The sequence below is a fragment of the Theropithecus gelada genome, chromosome X (genome assembly GCF_003255815.1).
Source record: "Theropithecus gelada isolate Dixy chromosome X, Tgel_1.0, whole genome shotgun sequence".
NCBI classification, from domain to species: Eukaryota; Metazoa; Chordata; class Mammalia; order Primates; family Cercopithecidae; genus Theropithecus; species Theropithecus gelada.
Window position 1 is genome coordinate 133620205 of NC_037689.1, and position 18487 is coordinate 133638691.

At 43.1% G+C, this 18487-nt stretch overlaps 1 protein-coding gene across 6 annotated transcripts in view; it reads left to right on the plus strand.

The window, feature by feature from the left end:
- FHL1 (four and a half LIM domains 1) overlaps positions 1–18487 on the plus strand; it is a 69778-nt gene that overhangs the window by 13260 nt on the left and 38031 nt on the right. For 5 of the 6 annotated variants that reach the window (XM_025371890.1, XM_025371885.1, XM_025371888.1 and 2 more), the window contains exon 2: positions 14786–14859. The gene's annotated coding sequence lies outside the window, so the exon portion shown is untranslated. Of the gene's footprint in view, positions 1–10703; positions 10794–14785; positions 14860–18487 lie in introns of those variants that run through there. The other variant, XM_025371892.1, reaches the window with a different exon arrangement.

Sequence of the window (18487 nt, forward strand, 5' to 3'; positions counted from 1 at the left end):
CCTTGCATTTGTGGTATCATTAGCAACAGTGACAGTTGGTGAGCTTATGCCAACTCCAAGCCAATATCCAGGTCAGAGTTCAATTGCTTTGGGCCAAAGGCTGTTATTACATGGCTTGTAGGAGCGTAGACCCAATGCCCGAACTTCCATGCACTTACTCAATATGGCCAGCTCTACAGTAAACGTGTGTGAAAACATTCAGTTTTTATAGCCATTAATGTAAATAGTTTCTTTATATTGGACCTGGGTAACTATGATGGGCAATTACAAGTATGCATTGCTTTCCTGAGTTGGCTGTGAGAACAGAACATTCTGTGGTAAGTGGTAGTGGGGCTGAGGGGAGGATCAGGTCTGAGAGGGGCATTGCAGCTGCAAAGGGAAAGAAAAAGGACTGAGAAGCCATTAAGGATTAGAAGGCAAATGGGAGCCATAACTCAAACACTGCGTATCTTAAAGAAGTGGTTGTCTGTCAGGTCTGTGATAAGACCTGGGGTGAAAAATCTCATAGTTCATGTGATTAGCTGAAAGATACCAATAAAGGGAAGAGTTGGTTATAGAGTTCCTCTGTTTAGTTTTTTTTTTTTTTTTTTTTGAAACTCTGTCTTGCTCTGTTACACAGGCTGGAGCACAGTGACGATTGTGGCTCACTGCAGCCTTGACCTCCTGGGCGCAAGTAATCCCTCTGCCTCAGCCTCCTGCGTAGCTGGGACTACAGGTGTGCATCACCACACCTAGCTAATGTTTTAGTTTTGTAGAGGCAGGGTCTCGCTATATTGTTCAGGCTGGTCTCAAACTCCTGGCTTGTTTAGCTTATTAAACTTTATTTTGTATATTGGAAATAATTCTTTGTGTACAGATTTGTCAGGTATACTCATTGTTACATCTATTGTCAGACAAAGTTTTATTTTTCTTAATTTCATTGGTTGCCTGAATTGACTATATATGCGGTACCACCTGTTAGAAGCAGATTTTGATGAGGAAGGGGAGAAAGAGGATAAAAATAACTTCTTCCTCAAGTCCCATTTCATGATGGAAGCTGGGATTCCAGTTCAGTGGCCAGGCTAACTGGTCACTTGATGCCAGTAGTGAGCCAAATGGTGGCACTGCCACTGGATTTCTTTCAGTCAGCTTCACAATCGATACCAAATCCTGCAGCTGACGTGACTTTACTGCAATTCCTGTTGATTGGAAAAATGGCAAAAGTCACCATCTAACCCAATCATAATATGTTTGTTTCCCAGGTATAGACAGGCTGGGTTAGTCATTAGGCCTAGCATAGTCATGCTCCCTAACTACTGTAAGTATCTGGAAGGACTGAGGAGGTGTAGTGGCAGTGGCTTGTGGGACAGGCATGTGACAGCATCTTTTTGCCCCCTTGCTGCTCACCCACCTGCTGCTTGCCACCTATTGGCTCCTCTTCATCTTCCCCTCCCTCTGTCTCCTCTTTATCCTTAATCCAGCTACCTTTGAATTTTCTGTTAAGGAACCAGGAGGGTCTCAGCATGAAAATAATTGGCTGAAGTATTCAAAGTACCAGAGCAACATACTTTATAATTCTTGGACTGCCAGATTGTTACTGCTGCAGTGGTTTTTTCGGTATTAAATGAGACTTAGGGTATTTCGTAAATGTTTTCTGACATACAATTTGAAAGTTGAATTTTGTCACCTTACACACTTAATTATCATTCCTGCGACTTTAAAACCCCCCTAAATTTTCCTTATGTGTTTATGATTATCCCCATAGCAGTTAATGGCAGCATGCATGCTGATGTGAAGGATTTGCTCCAGGGCTAGTTGATGGGAGCAGAGCTGCCCAGTTGCTGAAGTGTAAGGAAACAGTTCATGGAGTGCCAATGACAATTTAGGAAAAGTATGGGGCTGAGTACTTAGTAAGATGAAATAAAAAGTATTTATCGAGTGCTTACTCTAAGGAGAAGGCACTTGGCTAGGTTTGCTAGATGCTGTGGGGAGCCTTAAAACAACAGTGATCTCTTCAAGGCCGGGCGTGGTGGCTCACGCCTGTAATCCCAGCACTTTGGGAGGCCGAGGTGGGCGGATCACTTGAGGTCAGGACTTTGAGACCAGCCTGGACAATATGGTGAAACCCCATCTCTACTAAAAATACAAAAATTAGCTGGGCATGGTGGCGTCTGCCTGTGGTCCCAGCTACTCGGGAGGCTGAGGCAAGAGGATCACTTGAACCTAGGAGATGGAGGTGGCAGTTAGCTGAGATTGTGCCACTCCACTCCAGCCTGGGCGACAGAGAGAGACCTTTTCTCAAAATACTAGCGATCTCTTCAAGCAAAGAACACCCATTCTAATTGGAGAAACTGTTAAAGACACATGAAGGATGTGGTGGAAAGAGTTTTGAACTGTGTAGGGTGTGGGGAGGGAGTCAGGAGTTTTGAATCCTAGCCCAAGTTCTGCCACTAAGCATTGGAACCTTTGGGCAAATCATCTCCCCACTCTGGGTCTCAGTTTATAAAAAGGCAAATGAACGAGATCATCTCTAAGATATTCTGTGGATTGATTCATAAATGTGGAAGAGATTCTGGAAAACGGAAGCTTGAGCCCAGGAGTTCCAGACCAGCCTGGGCAACGTGGTGAGACTCTGTCTCTACAAAAAATACAAAAAATTAGCCTGGTAAGGTGATGTGTGTTTGTAGTCCCTGTTATTCAGGAGGCTGAGGGTGGAGGATCACATGAGCCCAGGAGGCTGCAGTGAGCTATCACCTGGGAGCTTGTTAGAAATGCAACTTTCATGGGCCCCACTCCAGATCTAGGGAATCAGAAACACTGGGGATGGGGCCCAGCCATCTGTGTCCTAACAAGGTCCTCTCTCAGGAGATTTTTGAGGCACAATAAAGTCTGACAATTACAGGCTATAGGAATTTGGGGCAGTGATTCTCAGCTTCTGCCATACAATAGATTCATCTAGGGGAACTTTGTTGGGGGTGGGGCACTGACTTTGTGCTGCTATAATAGAATATCTGAGACTGGGTACCTTATAAAGAACAGAAATCTATTTCTCACGGTTCTGGAGACTGGAAAGTCCAAGGTCAAGGTGCAAACAGGTTCGATTGGTAAGGGCTATTCTCTGCTTCCAAGATGACACTTTACTGCTCCAGCCTCCAGAGGGGAGGAACGCCCTGCCCTCATGTGGCGGAAGGCAGAAGGGCAAGAGAGCCAAAGGCTCTCTTTAAGCTTTAATCCCATCCACGAGGTAGGAGCCCTCGCAGTTTAATCACCCCACCTCTTAAAGGCCCCACCTGTCAATACCATCACATTGGCCATTAAGATTCAACACCTGAATCTTGGACACATAAAAACCGTAGCAGGCACCCAGGCATCACTAGTTGCTTTGGCTCCCCAGGTGCAGCCAAGTTTGAGAATCACTGGCGTAGGGGAAAGTGGCATGAGCCAAGACTTCTGTCATTCTGTAGCGGCAATGAACCTCAGATGCAGGGAGTCAGCCAAAGCCAGAGGCTTGAATTTCACTCTAAGAAACTTGGCCTTTAGATTACAATGGAGAAAGGTTTTTGGCAATGGGAGTGATACATTCGAGGTGGAACATTTGAGAGATGATTGTGACGCTAGCTATATGAAGAAGAGGGCATACCCATAGTTAAGAAACTGATGAAATAGTCTGGTGTGAAGTGATAATGGGCCCAATTAGGACCATAGAAATGAAATTATAAGGAAGAAAATGTATGAAGGCTCTTTTGCAGGAAAAATGGGCAGGGTTTGGTGATGGTCGCTGGGGTGACAGCAGTGTTAGAATGTCTTTGGTTCAGGAGTTCCTCTCAGACTTATGGGAGGGCCAGTGCTCTCTAAATGCATCTGGCAAAATTGTCATGTATGGATCTGTACAATTCTTTGTTTTTTGTTGCTTTGATTTAGGAGTTATAATGCGGAGGTGATCCACAGCAAGTTATTCTATACAGAATTATAGTCACCTCAAAAGCTACTCATGGTCATCATGTCAGAGGGAAAAAATGTTGTTTTTCTTTAAAGGAAAGAATGCTTGGAGTTGTGGGAAAGTTGTAAACTTGGCAATGAGTAATTCAAGCCTATCAGTCAATTAAGTAAGTTTTTATTTTATCATTTGTTTTATTTGGGAGCTGCTGTAATAGTCATTGAGAGGACATCAGTCTTCACATTTTTAAAACAAAACAAAAATACCATTGAACATTAGGGCAAAGGACAAGAATTTCAAGGTTTTACTTTGACTTTAGCAAATATTTGCTGCTCCATTTTTCTTGCTAGATTTTGCCATTTGACTTGTGTTTCTGCTTTGTTCCAATTTGTTCTTTGTGCTTGATAACTGTAGTTGCCTCTATTTTTTTTTTTTTTGAGACCCAGTCTTGCTCTGTTACCCAGGCTGGAGTGCAGTGGTGCAATCCCAGCTCACTGCAACCTCTGCCTCCCGGGTTCAAGTGATTCTCATGTCTCGGCCTCCCAAGTAGCTGGAATTAACAGGTGCGCACCACTATGTCTGGCTCATTTTTGTATTTTTACTAGAGATGGGGCTTCACCATGTTGGCCAGGCTGGTCTCGACCTCCCGAAGTGCTGGGATTCCAGGCATGCACCACTGCTGCTTGCCTCTATTCTATTTTTGATGGCCTTTTTATTCATAAGTATTCTTAAGGCTTTAATATTCCAGTTAAAAATATATATATATTTGTCCCTTTGTGTTTTTCCCCCAATATACTTATTCTTCCTTTATGACCAAAAATTATTTAAATTTGCATCCAGAAATGGCTCACAGAAAGAGCTCCTTGGTATCTATTTAGGGCATGGTGGGGCCTTTTGTTTGTTTCTAGTCATGCCACATCTGGAAGGAAAGACACTTTTTATTTACTAATTTGAAAATCTATGAAAGCAGACTCAGTATTTTAAAGGGTTGCATATATTCCTATGCAGAGTTAAAAATGACTCACTACTCCAACTTTGGTAAATGTGTGCACTTTAGTTTTTGAAGGAAGTGCAAAAATCTGCAGAAAAATCTGGACTAATCACAACTTGAAATTTTTATTATATCTACTAGATAACTTTTAAAAATATAACCCATCTTTTCCCAAACTGGATAAGGATAATTCCTGTCTTTCCAAATTGTGAGGAATATTATGATTATGTCATATAAAATAAATATAGAAATATGTAGAGCAAATGATCTTCCAGACAGAGTATAGAATATATCACCAGATAATACTCTATACTAAATATAAGGACACAAAACTGGACTTTATTGTATTTCTATAACTGGTAATATCCTTCTAGTTTTTGCTTGTTTATTACATGAATATACTGTTAAAGATTTGATTATGTTGTGGATCTTGATTGTGTTGGAATTATTAAAAATGAGGCATATTTAATCTGTACTGCTTATTTTCAATAAAGTATTTTGCCGAATGAGAGCCAGTTTACCAGTTCTTTTGTTAAAGAAAATGAGCCAGTGGCTATCTCAGTTGTATTTATTATTGCCTTTTATGGCAAACATTTAAAATGTGTTTTTAATGGTGCACATGCCACTGTTTCTGACCTTTATAGTAGCATAAGTATTTGAATAAAAGTGAGGTAAATGAGAAGTCTGTGCCGCCCAGTACCATCACAAGTGTACCTAATTAAGAAGATGTTTGGAATTCACTGTTCTTTGATTTCTTGGGTAGGAGAGAATATTCTGAAGGACGTGATTAAGGAGTCGTTACCATGACAATCACATTCAAAGAATTGAGAGGAGACAATGAGTCTGTGGGGGATCATCTCTTTTGATTGATTCGACTCTTCTTTTAGTTCATTCAAACAGCTGTTGTCACTAGATTTTCTTTTCCACGTAATTCATCCAATTGATTGGTGATGTGGGGATCACTGAAGCTTGGTTGTCAGTAGTGATAAGGGTTCGCAGTGTCCATGACCACAATACTTTTGCTAAACCTGAAGGAGAGTGATTGTATGTGTTAAATGTCACTAAAAAGTAACTCTTGGCTTCTTCTGGAATAATATAAGAGGTTTGTCTATTTTCACTTATTAATTCTGTCACGGTGGGATACGATTATCATGATCTCTTTGAAAGCATGACTATAAGTGTTTGAGCTTTATTTTGGATTATTTTGCTGTCATCTTACCCAGTGTGTTTGGGTGCTGTTTTGTTTTTTTTCTTTACCTTGCACAATATTGTCAACATAATTTACATGATGTTCTGGTCAGAGACACAGTTACACGCTGCAGATTGAAAAGTACACACAAATATACCCACCACAAGTGTCTTCAGCCTCACGACCCCACCTAATGTTAAGTGGGACATGTTAGTACAGACGATAAAGTGAAATGGAGATACAAAGGCAGTTCAGATCTGACTGCCAATATTTCTTCTTCTTTGTGGACTAATTCTGGGTGGTGAAACCATGAACTATGGAAGGAAGACTGCTCCGGCATGGGCCTGAGTTGGATCCCATGTGAGAGCTTTGCCTCCTCAGCCTTTGGGCCTTTCTTTCTTCTGCCCTCTGGAGGGTGTCAGAGAGCATGAAATGCAAGGACTTTCTGGAAAGGATAGCCAGGGTTTGGTCTGGTTACTAGACGACACTTTCCCTGTCCCTTCCCCACCTCTAGCCCTTCCAAGCTGGAACGTGTAGAGGTGAGGAGCAGACAGAGAGATGGCAGGGAAGCCATTGGCAATGTGGGAATCTTAGGAAGGAAGTGATTCTGGTTCTTGAAAAAGAGAACCAAATTCCATCAAGTAGAATCGGTATGAATTGTACCCATCTCTAGGAAAAATCAATTCCAGAAGGGTGAGTAAGATGAAATATGATAGATAAGGCTAGTGTGTGACAGATTCAAGTTTGAAGCTTCAACTGGATTAAATCGAAAGAGAGGTCTATTTGGTGTCAAGCGTTTGTGGCAGCATGTGAAATCATTGTCCACGTTTGATAGCAGTTTGACTCTTTGCCTGCTATAATAACAGTAATAAGTATGTATTTAACATTCAATGGGTACCTTGTGTGGGGGAGGCACTGCTAAATGCTTTACATGGACGTACCTCCTTACCTCTATGAGGTAGGTGGCCATTATGATGCTGGTAGAGGCTGGACAGGTAATATGAGGCGGAGCCAGTATTTGAGCTCAGGCAGTCTGACTCTGATGCCCCTGCTGTGAACAGCTGTGCCATGCTGCATTCCTCCTCCAACTGCAGGAAAAGGTGTGGAATCTTCTAGAAACAGTGAGTTCTATATGAGTGGAGTGTGGTGATGGGAAATGAGATGGAGTAAAGCCTTTTGTGTAAACATACCATGCTAAGTACTGGGAGATAGAAATGAAATGAGATACCTTTTTTTTTTTTTTGAGATGGAGTCTTGCTCTGTCACTCAGGCTGGAGTGCAGTGGCACAACCTCCATGCACCACAGCTTCCGCCTTCCAGGCTCAAGGAATTCTCCTGCCTCAGCCTCCTGAGTACCTGGGACTACAGGCGCACGCCTCCATGCCCGGCTAATTTTTGTATTTTTTCAGTAGAGACGGGGTGTCACCATGTTGGCCAGGATGGTCTTGATCTCCTGACCTCGTGATCCACCCATCTCAGCCTCCCAAAGTGCTGAGATTACAGGTGTGAGCCACCACACCCAGCCAAAATGAGAGAATTTTTGTCCCTGCCACCAAGATACTTAACTAACATCTTACAGGACTAACAAAACCTAACATGAACCAATCCAGATTCATATGACAGAATACGACAATGTTTTCTGCAAAGAATAGCCAGGGTCCCAGTCTGGTTACTAGAAGACACTTTCCCTGTCCCTTCCCCACCTGTAACCCTTCCAAGCTGGAATGTGCAGAGGTGAGGAACACACAGAGAGATGACAGGGAAGCCATTGGCAAGGTGGGAATCTTAGGAAGGAAGTGATTCTGGTTCTTGAAAAAGAGAATCAGATTCCCTCAAGTAGAATCGGTATGAATTGTACCCATCTCTAGGAGAAATCAATTCCAGAAGGGTGAGTAAGATGAAATATGATGAGGCTAGTGTGTGACAGATTCAGGTTTGAAGCTTCAGTTGGATTGAATGGAAAGAGAGGTATATTTGCTTTCAAGCGTTTGTGGTGGCATGTGAAATCATTGTCCACATTTGATAACAGTTTGACTCTTTGCCTGCTATGATAACAGTAATAAGTATGTATTTAATATTCAATGGGTACCTTGTGTGGGGGAGGCACTGCTAAATGCTTTACATAGAGGTGCCTCCTTACCTCTATGAGGTAGGTGGCCATTATGATGCTGGTAGAGGCTGGACAGGTAATATGAGGCGGAGCCAGTATTTGAGCTCAGGCAGTCTGACTCTGGTGCCCCTGCTGTGAACAGCTGTGCCATGCTGCATTCCTCCTCCAACTGCAGGAAAAGGTGTGGAATCTTCTAGAAACAGTGAGTTCTGTATGAGTGGAGTGTGGTGATGGGAGATGAGATGGAGTAAAGCCTTTTGTGTAAACATACCATGCTAAGTACTGGGAGATAGAAATGAAATGAGATACTTTTTTTTTTTTTTTTTTTTTTGAGATGGAGTCTTGCTCTGTCACTCAGGCTGGAGTGCAGTGGCACAATCTCCATGCACCACAGCTTCCGCCTTCCAGGTTCAAGGAATTCTCCTGCCTCAGCCTCCTGAGTACGTGGGACTACAGGCGCACACCTCCATGCCCGGCTAATTTTTGTATTTTCTCAGTAGAGACAGGGTGTCACCATGTTGGCCAGGATGGTCTTGATCTCCTGACCTTGTGATCCACCCATCTCAGCCTCCCAAAGTGCTGGGATTACAGGTGTGAGCCACCACAGCCAGCCAAAATGAGATAATTTTTGTCCCTGCCACCAAGATACTTAATATCTTATAGGACTAAGAAAACCTAACATGAACCAATCCAGATTCATATGATAGAATATGACAATGTCTTCTGCAAAGAATAGCCAGGGTCGCAGTCTGGTTACTAGAAGACACTTTCCCTGTCCCTTCCCCACCTGTAACCCTTCCAAGCTGGAATGTGCAGAGGTGAGGAACACACAGAGAGATGGCAGGGAAGCCATTGGCAAGGTGGGAATCTTAGAAAGGAAGTGATTCTGGTTCTTGAAAAGGAGAACCAGATTCCCTCAAGTAGAATCAGTATGAATTGTACCCATCTCTAGGAAAAATCAATTCCAGAAGGGTGAGTAAGATGAAATATGATAAGGCTAGTGTGTGACAGATTCAGGTTTGAAGCTTCAGTTAGATTGAATGGAAAGAGAGGTATATTTGCTGTCAAGCGTTTGTGGCGGCATGTGAAATCATTGTCCACGTTTGGTAACAGTTTGAGTCTTTGCCTGCTATGATAACAGTAATAAGTATTTAACATTCAATGAGTACCTTGTGTTGGGGAGGCACTGCTAAATGCTTTACATGGACGTACCTCCTTACCTCTATGAGGTAGGTGGCCATTATGATGCTCATAGAGGCTGGACAGGTAATATGAGGCGGAGCCAGTATTTGAGCTCAGGCAGTCTTGACTCTGGTGCCCCTGCTGTGAACAGCTGTGCCATGCTGCATTCCTTCCGCAGCTGCATAAAAGGGTGTGGAATCTTCTAGAAACAGTGAGTTCTATGAGTGGAGTGTGGTGGTGGGAGATGAGATGGAGTAAAGCCTTTTGTGTAAACGTACCGTGCTAAGTACTGGGAGATAGAAGTGAAAATGAGAGACTTTTTTTTTTTTTTTTGAGATGGAGTCTTGCTTTGTTGCTCAGGCTGGTGTGCAGTGGCACGATCTCGGCTCACGGCAACCTCTGCCTCCCAGGTTCAAGGAATTCTCCTGTCTCAGCCTCCTGAGTACCTGGGACTACAGGTGCACGCCACCATGCCTGGCTAATTTTTGTGTTTTTCCGGTAGATACAGGGTTTCACCATGTTGGCCAGGATTGTCTTGATCTCCTGACCTTGTGATCCACCCACCTCAGCCTCCCAAAGTGCTGGGATTACAGGTGTGAGCCACCACACCCAGCCAAAATGAGAGATTTTTTTTTTTTTTGTCCCTGCCACCACGATACTTAACATCTTACAGGACTAAGAAAACCTAACATGAACCAATCCAGATTCATATGATAGAATATGACAATGTTTTCTGCAAAGAATAGCCAGGATCCCAATCTGGTTACAGAAGACGCTTTCCCTGTCCCTTCCCCACCTGTAACCCTTCCAAGCTGGAATGTGCAGAGGTGAGGAACACACAGAGAGATGGCAGGGAAGCCGTTGGCAAGGTGGGAATCTTAGGAAGGAAGTGATTCTGGTTCTTGAAAAAGAGAACCAGATTCCCTCAAGTAGAATTGGTATGAATTATACCCATCTCTAGGAAAAATCAATTCCAGAAGGGTGAGTAAGATGAAATATGATGAGGCTAGTGTGTGACAGATTCAGGTTTGAAGCTTCAGTTGGATTGAATTGAAAGAGAGGTGTATTTGCTGTCAAGCGTTTGTGGCAGCATGTGAAATCATTGTCCACATTTGATAACAGTTTGACTCTCTGCCTGCTATAATAACAGTAATAAGTATGTATTTAACATTCAATGAGTACCTTGTGTGGGGCAGGCACTGCTAAATGCTTTATATGGAGGTACCTCCTTACCTCTATGAGGTAGGTGACCATTATGATGCTCATAGAGGCTGGACAGGTAATGTGAGGCAGAGCCAGTATTTGAGCTCAGGCAGTCTGACTCTGGTGCCCCTGCTGTGAACAGCTGTGCCATGCTGCACTCCTTCCACAGCTGCATGAAAGGGTGTGGAATCTTCTAGAAACAGTGAGTTCTATAGGAGTGGAGTGTGGTGATGGATGATGAGATGGAGTAAAGTCTTTTGTGTAAACGTACCATGCTAAGTTCTGGGAGATAGAAATGAAATGAGATACTTTTTGTTTGTTTGTTTTTGAGATGGAGTCTTGCTTTGTCGCTCAGGCTGGAGTGCAGTGGCACGATCTTGGCTCACCGCAACCTCTACCTCCCAGGTTCAAGCAATTCTCCTGCCTCAGCCTCCAGAGTACCTGGGACTACAGGTGCACACCACCATGCCAGGCTAATTTTTGTGTTTTTTCAGTAGAGAAGAGGTTTCACCATGTTGGCCTGGATGGTCTTGATCTCCTGACCTCGTGATCCACCTATCTCAGCCTCCCAAAGTGCTGGGATTACAGGTGCGAGCCACCACAGCCAGCCAAAATGAGAGATTTTTTTTTTGTCCCTGTCACCAAGATACTTAACATCTTACAGGACTAACAAAACCTAACATGAACCAGTCCAGATTCATATGATAGAATATGACAATGTCTTCTGCAAAGAATAGCCAGGGTCCCAGTCTGGTTACTAGAAGACACTTTCCCTGTCTCTTTCCCACCTGTAACACTTCCAAGCTGGAATGTGCAGAGGTGAGGAACACACAGAGAGATGGCAGGGAAGCCATTGGCAAGGTGGGAATCTTAGGAAGGAAGTGATTCTGGTTCTTGAAAAAGAGAACCAGATTCCCTCAAGTAGAATCAGTATGAATTGTACCCATCTCTAGGAAAAATCAATTCCAGAAGGGTGAGTAAGGTGAAATATGATAAGGCTAGTGTGTGACAGATTCAGGTTTGAAGCTTCAGTTAGATTGAATCGAAAGAGGTATATTTGGTGTCAGGTGTTTGTGGCAGCATGTGAAATCATTGTCCACGTTTGATAACAGTTTGAGTCTTTGCCTGCTATGATAACAGTAATAAGTATGTATTTAACATTCAATGGGTACCTTGTGTGGGGGAGGCACTGCTAAATGCTTTACATGGACGTACCTCCTTACCTCTATGAGGTAGGTGGCCATTATGATGCTCATAGAGGCTGGACAGGTAATATGAGGCGGAGCCAGTATTTGAGCTCAGGCAGTCTTGACTCTGGTGCCCCTGCTGTGAACAGCTGTGCCATGCTGCATTCCTTCCGCAGCTGCATAAAAGGGTGTGGAATCTTCTAGAAACAGAGAGTTCTATATGAGTGGAGTGTGGTGGTGGGAGATGAGATGGAGTAAAGCCTTCTGTGTAAACGTACCGTGCTAAGTACTGGGAGATAGAAGTGAAAATGAGAGACTTTTTTTTTTTTTTTTTTTTTGAGATGGAGTCTTGCTCTGTCACTCAGGCTGGGGTGCAGTGGCGTGGTCTCGGCTCACCGCAACCTCTGCCTCAGCCTCCTGAGTACCTGGGACTACAGGTGCACGCCTCCATGCCTGGCTAATTTTTGTATTTTTTCCGTAGATACAGTGTTTCACCATGTTGGCCAGGATGGTCTTGATGTCCTGACCTCGTGATCCACCCACCTCAGCCTCCCAAAGTGCTGGGATTACAGGTGGGGGCCACCACAGCCAGCCAAAATGAGAGATTTTTTTTTTTTTTTGTCCCTGCCACCAAGATACTTAACTAACATCTTACAGGACTAACAAAACCTAACATGAACCAATCCAGATTCATATGATAGAATACGACAATGTTTTCTGAAAAGAATAGCCAGGGTCCCAATCTGGTTACTGGAAGACACTTTCCCTGTCCCTTCCCCACCTGTAGCCCTTTCAAGCTGGAATGTGCAGAGGTGAGGAACACACAGAGAGATGACAAGGAAGTCATTGGCAAGGTGGGAATCTTAGGAAGGAAGTGTTTCTGGTTCTTGAAAAAGAGAACCAGATTCCATCAAGTAGAATCAGTATGAATTGTACCCATCTCTAGGAAAAATCAATTCCAGAAGGGTGAGTAAGATAAAATATGATAAGGCTAGTGTGTGACAGATTCAGGTTTGAAGCTTCAGTTGGATTAAATCGAAAGAGAGGTATGTTTAGTGTCAAGCGTTTGTGGTGGCATGTGAAATCATTGTCCATGTTTGGTAACAGTTTGAGTCTTTGCCTGCTATGATAACAGTAATAAGTATGTATTTAACATTCAATGGGTAGCTTGTCTGGGGGCGGCACTGCTAAATGCTTTACATGGATGTACCTCCGTACCTCTATGAGGTAGGTGGCCATTATGATGCTCATAGAGGCTGGACAGGTAATATGAGGCGGAGCCAGTATTTGAGCTCAGGCAGTCTGACTCTGGTGCCCCTGCTGTGAATAGCTGTGCCATGCTGCATTCCTTCTGCAGCTGCATGAGAGGATGTGGAATCTTCTAGAAACAGTGAGTTCTATATGAGTGGAGTGTGGTGATGGGAGATGAGATGGAGTAAAGCCTTTTGTGTAAACATACCATGCTAAGTACCGGGAGATAGAAATGAAATAATGATTTTTGTTCCTGCCACCAAGATACTTAACATTTTTCAGGACAAACAAAAGCTAACATGAAACAATCCAGATTCATATGATAGAATATGGAAATATTGTCTCTACTTAAGTACAGGTGGGAGGAAAAGTAGAAAGTGTTCCTTTGAAATAAGTCACTTGAAAACATTTGCTTTCAAATGTTAGTGCTTAACCATGAGCACAAAATTTGCCTTCCTCCAGGCTTTTGGCCTGACAGACAAGAACTCTGTCCCTATAGTCAGCAGATTTATCCATTTTGAGTTGGGAAGCACTGTCTTCAGCCCTGTCTTCCTGACGCCGATCCTGACAATCATCGTCAGGATCTCTAAACAGATGAACCCATTAGCCTAGTGAACCAACTGTCTCAGCTGTTTATTTACCAGCACATTAACGGTTTTTCCATCTATAACCACTGCCTGTGTGAAGATCAGCCGGGAGGTGGTGGGGGGGGGGGGGGGGGGGGGTGGTTACACACCTGGTTGTAATCCTGGGTTTATTTTTGCCCTGTTTCCATCGATACTTCTTGAGAGCTTCCTGTCTTCCAGGCACTGACCTGGGTGTGGGGATAGAGCAGTGAAAAAACAGACCGGGTCCCCCGCCCAGGGCACTGTCTTTTCCTCAGATTTCATTCGCTCATGTACATTTTCATAGTTGATCTAAAAGCGGCATTTGGTATGAATTCTAGGATTTCACACTTTTGGCATAATACAATGATCACACTCCCTTTCTCCTTTGCCCCAGCCAGTCCTTTCTGAATAAAAATCGTGGGGTTGGGGGCGGAAGGTAGTGATGTGATTGGGCCTGTGGGGAGGTTGCACAGGCTTGGGGAGGGCAGCGTGTCGTAGCGGGCCATATTTGTGTCAGGGATGGGAAAGGCACAGGGCACCCCTGTTGCCTAGTGCTGCAGAACCCTGGCCCTGGGATGAGCCTGCCCACTAGTCTGCATCCTAATCCTGCTGTTGATTGGAGATAACTTCAGCGGTCACAGGGCACCTCGTCTCCATGGCAACCCCTCTAAATATTCCTCTGGTGACTTGTGCTCTACATTCTGGCTGGATCAGAGCCCTCCTGTGGCAAAATATTCTAAAGATGTTAAAAGAGAGAGAGAGAAAAAAAAAGGCTCAACTAATAAATCTATTCTAAACGACTGAGTCATTTGTTTTGATTACCCGGGTGATTGCCAAATGTTAATTTAAAACTGAAATAGGCCATGAGCTCACTCCCCTAACAATGCTGAGTGTTTGAGCTAATACAGCTTGATAATGAGGGAGCCAGATCCACTGCCAGTGCTCATGTTATATGATAAACAGACATTTGGAGAAATATGCAGAACATCTTGGCAGTTTTCCTTTAACTCTAAGGGTTGTAAATACAAAGTAGAATGTGTTACCATGAGCCATTTCAAAGAAAGTTGACTTTTATTTTTTTAGAATTCAGAACTTTGTTTCTAAAAGGTAACTTTGCCTCTTGATTCTCATTTTTTCCCCTAACTTAGGCGCCTTGGAAGTTGTTCTCAACCGTATCCAGCCCTTGCTGAATACATCCTATCTGCCACACATTCAGCGTGAGGTAAGTTTTAGTAATTGCCACAAATCCTCACACTGATCTCCAACCTTCCAAGTTGTGGTATTAAGAGCGGCATTGTACAAAGGGCCTTATTTGTACAGGAGGTTTCAGAAGGTTCATTTTAATTGACCCAACCAATGTCACTGCTTACCCTAAATATTAGCTCTCGGGGAGAATGTCTTTTCAAGGGAAAATCTCATTTGCTTTCAACCTGGGCATATGAAAAGGGAATTTGCCAGGCACAACAGAACTATTTGAAGGTGTGCTTGAAAATAAAGATCTGCTAATGTCGCTGCATGAACAGTAGGGAGCAGGAAAGCTACATGGAGCAAATACTGGGATGGGATGGGGGAGACTTCTGCTGCCAGCCAGGAGGTTAGGTTGACCTGATCTGCTCTTAGGAATTTTTCTCCGTGGGTGGAAGGAGCCAGGGTACAGGACTGGCACTGCAAAATCTGGTGATAGAAGGCCAAAGAGTGCTTCTGCTGGGTGACATTAATAGGGTCCAGGAGATTTTCTTCTGATATGCCCTCAAGTTCAGAACAACCTGTGGGAAACCAGGTTGAGTAAGACCTTCCAATGCTTATATTGGATAAGCATTCTCTGTTCTCTTCATTTAGCCACAGTGACTTGTTTATACTCTGTGATGACTCAGGGTTCCTCAGTTTTCTCTTTGAGAGAGGGACATTGACCTTTGAAAATAATGAAAGGAAGGCATCTAAGAGAAGGCTCATCCAGGCACAATACAGGGATGGTTCCTCCTTTTTTGTGCCCCGGTCTCCGTGCGCTCAAAAGAGGGGATGTAACCTTTGCCAGCACTGTACCTGTCAGGATGTGCCATTTCATCCCTCAAAAGGTTGCTGCGTTTTTGCCTTCACCTTCACCCTGCCCACCCCTGCACGCAGCCACATGGTCAGTGTAGATACCTAGATTTCAGTTAGGGTACACGCTCACCAGGTGACAAGAATTGCCTTTGTTATGTCTACTTGCTGCAGAATTCCCCCCAGGTTTTAAAATATCTCTTCAAATACCTAAATGTATTAAACCTTAAATAGTAAAAAGCATAGGACAAACTTTTAGAAATGCTAAACCTGAATTTTATCCATTTCATTAATTATGGTGATAGTTGTAAGTCCTTCCAAGGCCCTGGGGCTTGAAGCAGACTCAGTGATAAAAGCTTTCATCAGCTTCCCTCTGCTGCTGGAGATGGAATCTTCATTTTTGGGTCTAAATCCTGCCATAACTCTCATTCATAGCCTTTACCTGTAATGGTTGTTTTCAAGCTTAAAAAAAAAAAATGATAGAAACCCATCTTCAAAAAATACAAATCTACAGATCTAACCCCAATAGAGAAAACCAACAATCTGCTTTGGCTCAAGTAGGAGGCTGTGACTCTCTTATCAGCCTCCACTGAGGGTGAACCCTATTGAAAGAGCAGAGATTTAAACGCTGTGCCCTTTCCCAGTTCTTATTTTTATTTTCCCACATAAAAGAGGCTAGATTCTTTAAGGAGATATAAAGAAGGGAGATAGAAAGATATAAAGATTCTTTAAGGAGATATGAAGACATCCTCTCGTCAGCTGGAAATGCCAGCTAGGTGAGACCTGGCTATTCACATGCATTGTTTGCCCCTAGTAATTCCATAGCAATCTGCAAATTCGATCAGCTTTATCGGCAGAAAACTTTGATAGAAACCATGTGTACAAGGGCTGTATTCTTAAAATGGAACATTTAAATCGAAGTTTTTCAAGCACACATTTCAAGTGGTTTTATGATATCAAGCACACCCCAGTGACATCTTTATGTTGACCAAAACTTGGTGTCCTTGGGTTTTTTTTTTTTTAGAGCAGCGAGTTTCTCAGGTGTGTCAGTTGAATAGAATCTGTTAAATTCTGTTTGTTTTTTTTTTAATTTATTTTTTATTTTTTGGAGTCTTGCTCTGTCGCTCAGGCTGTAGTGCAGTGGTGCGATCCGGCTCAGTGCAACCTCCATCCCTCAGGTTCAAGCAATTCTCCTGCGTCAGCCTCCCAAATACCTGGGATCACAGGCGTCTCTACACCACCATGCCTGGCTAATTTTTGTAATTTTAGTAGAGACAGGGTTTCATCATGTTGGCTAGGCTGGTCTCAAACTCCTGGCCTCAAGCAGTCCGCCCGCCTCGGGCTCCCAAAGTGCTGGGATTACAGGCGTGAGCCACTGCGCCCAGCCAAATCTGTTAAATTCTGTGTCCCTGTAACAGAAATATGTAAGATTACACAATTGCATCTTGTGTTCTTTCTTCCTTTCTTTTATTCATTCATTCTTTCAGCCCTACTATGGGCGAGGGCAGGAATGTAGTGGTGAGCACAAAAACAACAAAAAATACATTTTGGGTTTGATATTCTTCAAGGGTGGGACATGCCTAGATTATTTTCCCTTTTGCAGACGAGGAAACCGAAAATGGCTTTGCTTTTCTCAATTACATTGCCCAGTATTCAGTAGACGGGTATGGATGCAGGGGTACAGTTCCAAGTCCCCGTCTCTACTCTGCTTTTTGAGCCTATGATTTATGCCACTTCTATATAAGCATGTGCAAATAAAGTATTCAGTAATTGCCATGGATGCAGCTGTCCCTGGGACCCGAAGGCCCTAAAATGAAAATAAATGTAAACTGTGCATTTCACACTCTATTTTTAAAATGTTTGTTTGGAATAATTGAACAGTTTAGTAAAATGGGCTTTGCTGTTTCCACGTGAGGATATCTTGTTTATGTATTTATTTATTTTTGAGATGAAGTCTCACTCTGTCACCCAGCTGGAGTGCAGTGGCGTGATCTCGGCTCACTGCAATCTGTGCCTCCCAGGTTCAAGCGATTCTCCTGCCTCAGCCTCAGCCTCCCAAGTAGCTGGGATTATAGATGCGTGCGACAACGCCTAGCTAATTTTAGTATTTTTAGTGGAGACGGGGTTTCACCATGTTGGCCAAGCCGATCTCGAACTCCTTACCTCAAGGGATCCGCCCGCCTCGTCCTTCCAAAGTGCTGGGATTACAGGTGTGAGCCACCACACCCGGCCTATTTTGTTCTTTTAAATGATGGTGCATCCCCCTTTTAGTACAGTATTTATCATAAATTTTATTATTCAGAAACTTAGAATTATTCCATTTGGCTGCCTTTTAGTTTACAGAATTATTTGGAACTCAAGCTTGAACACATAATTCTTAACACATACGTGAACTGGGCTAAATTTGAGTATTTGTACCATAGTAGTGACAATATTGTTAATTAAACATGTATTTCACATGTAGGAGATATTTGTATCACTGACATATGGTCATTTTCATTATTGATTTGGCAGTTTTTTAATATTCACAAAACACAAAATTTTAAAATACAGTAGTCAAAGTGATTTGATTTGTGCCATTTGTATTGATATAGCCTCTCTTCTTGGTGCACTAGCAATAAGAAGGAAAATCAGCACAGATGGGTTACACAGACTTAGAGAATTTGGAAATAATCAGTTTAGAGCCAAGGTCTCAAACTGGTGGACTGGATCTGGCACACAGAGGTGTTCTTTTAAAATTTTAATTGCTAGCATTTAAAAATTGAAAGATTTCATATTTTTTGAAGTCCAAATTTTTCAGCTTCTCTTGA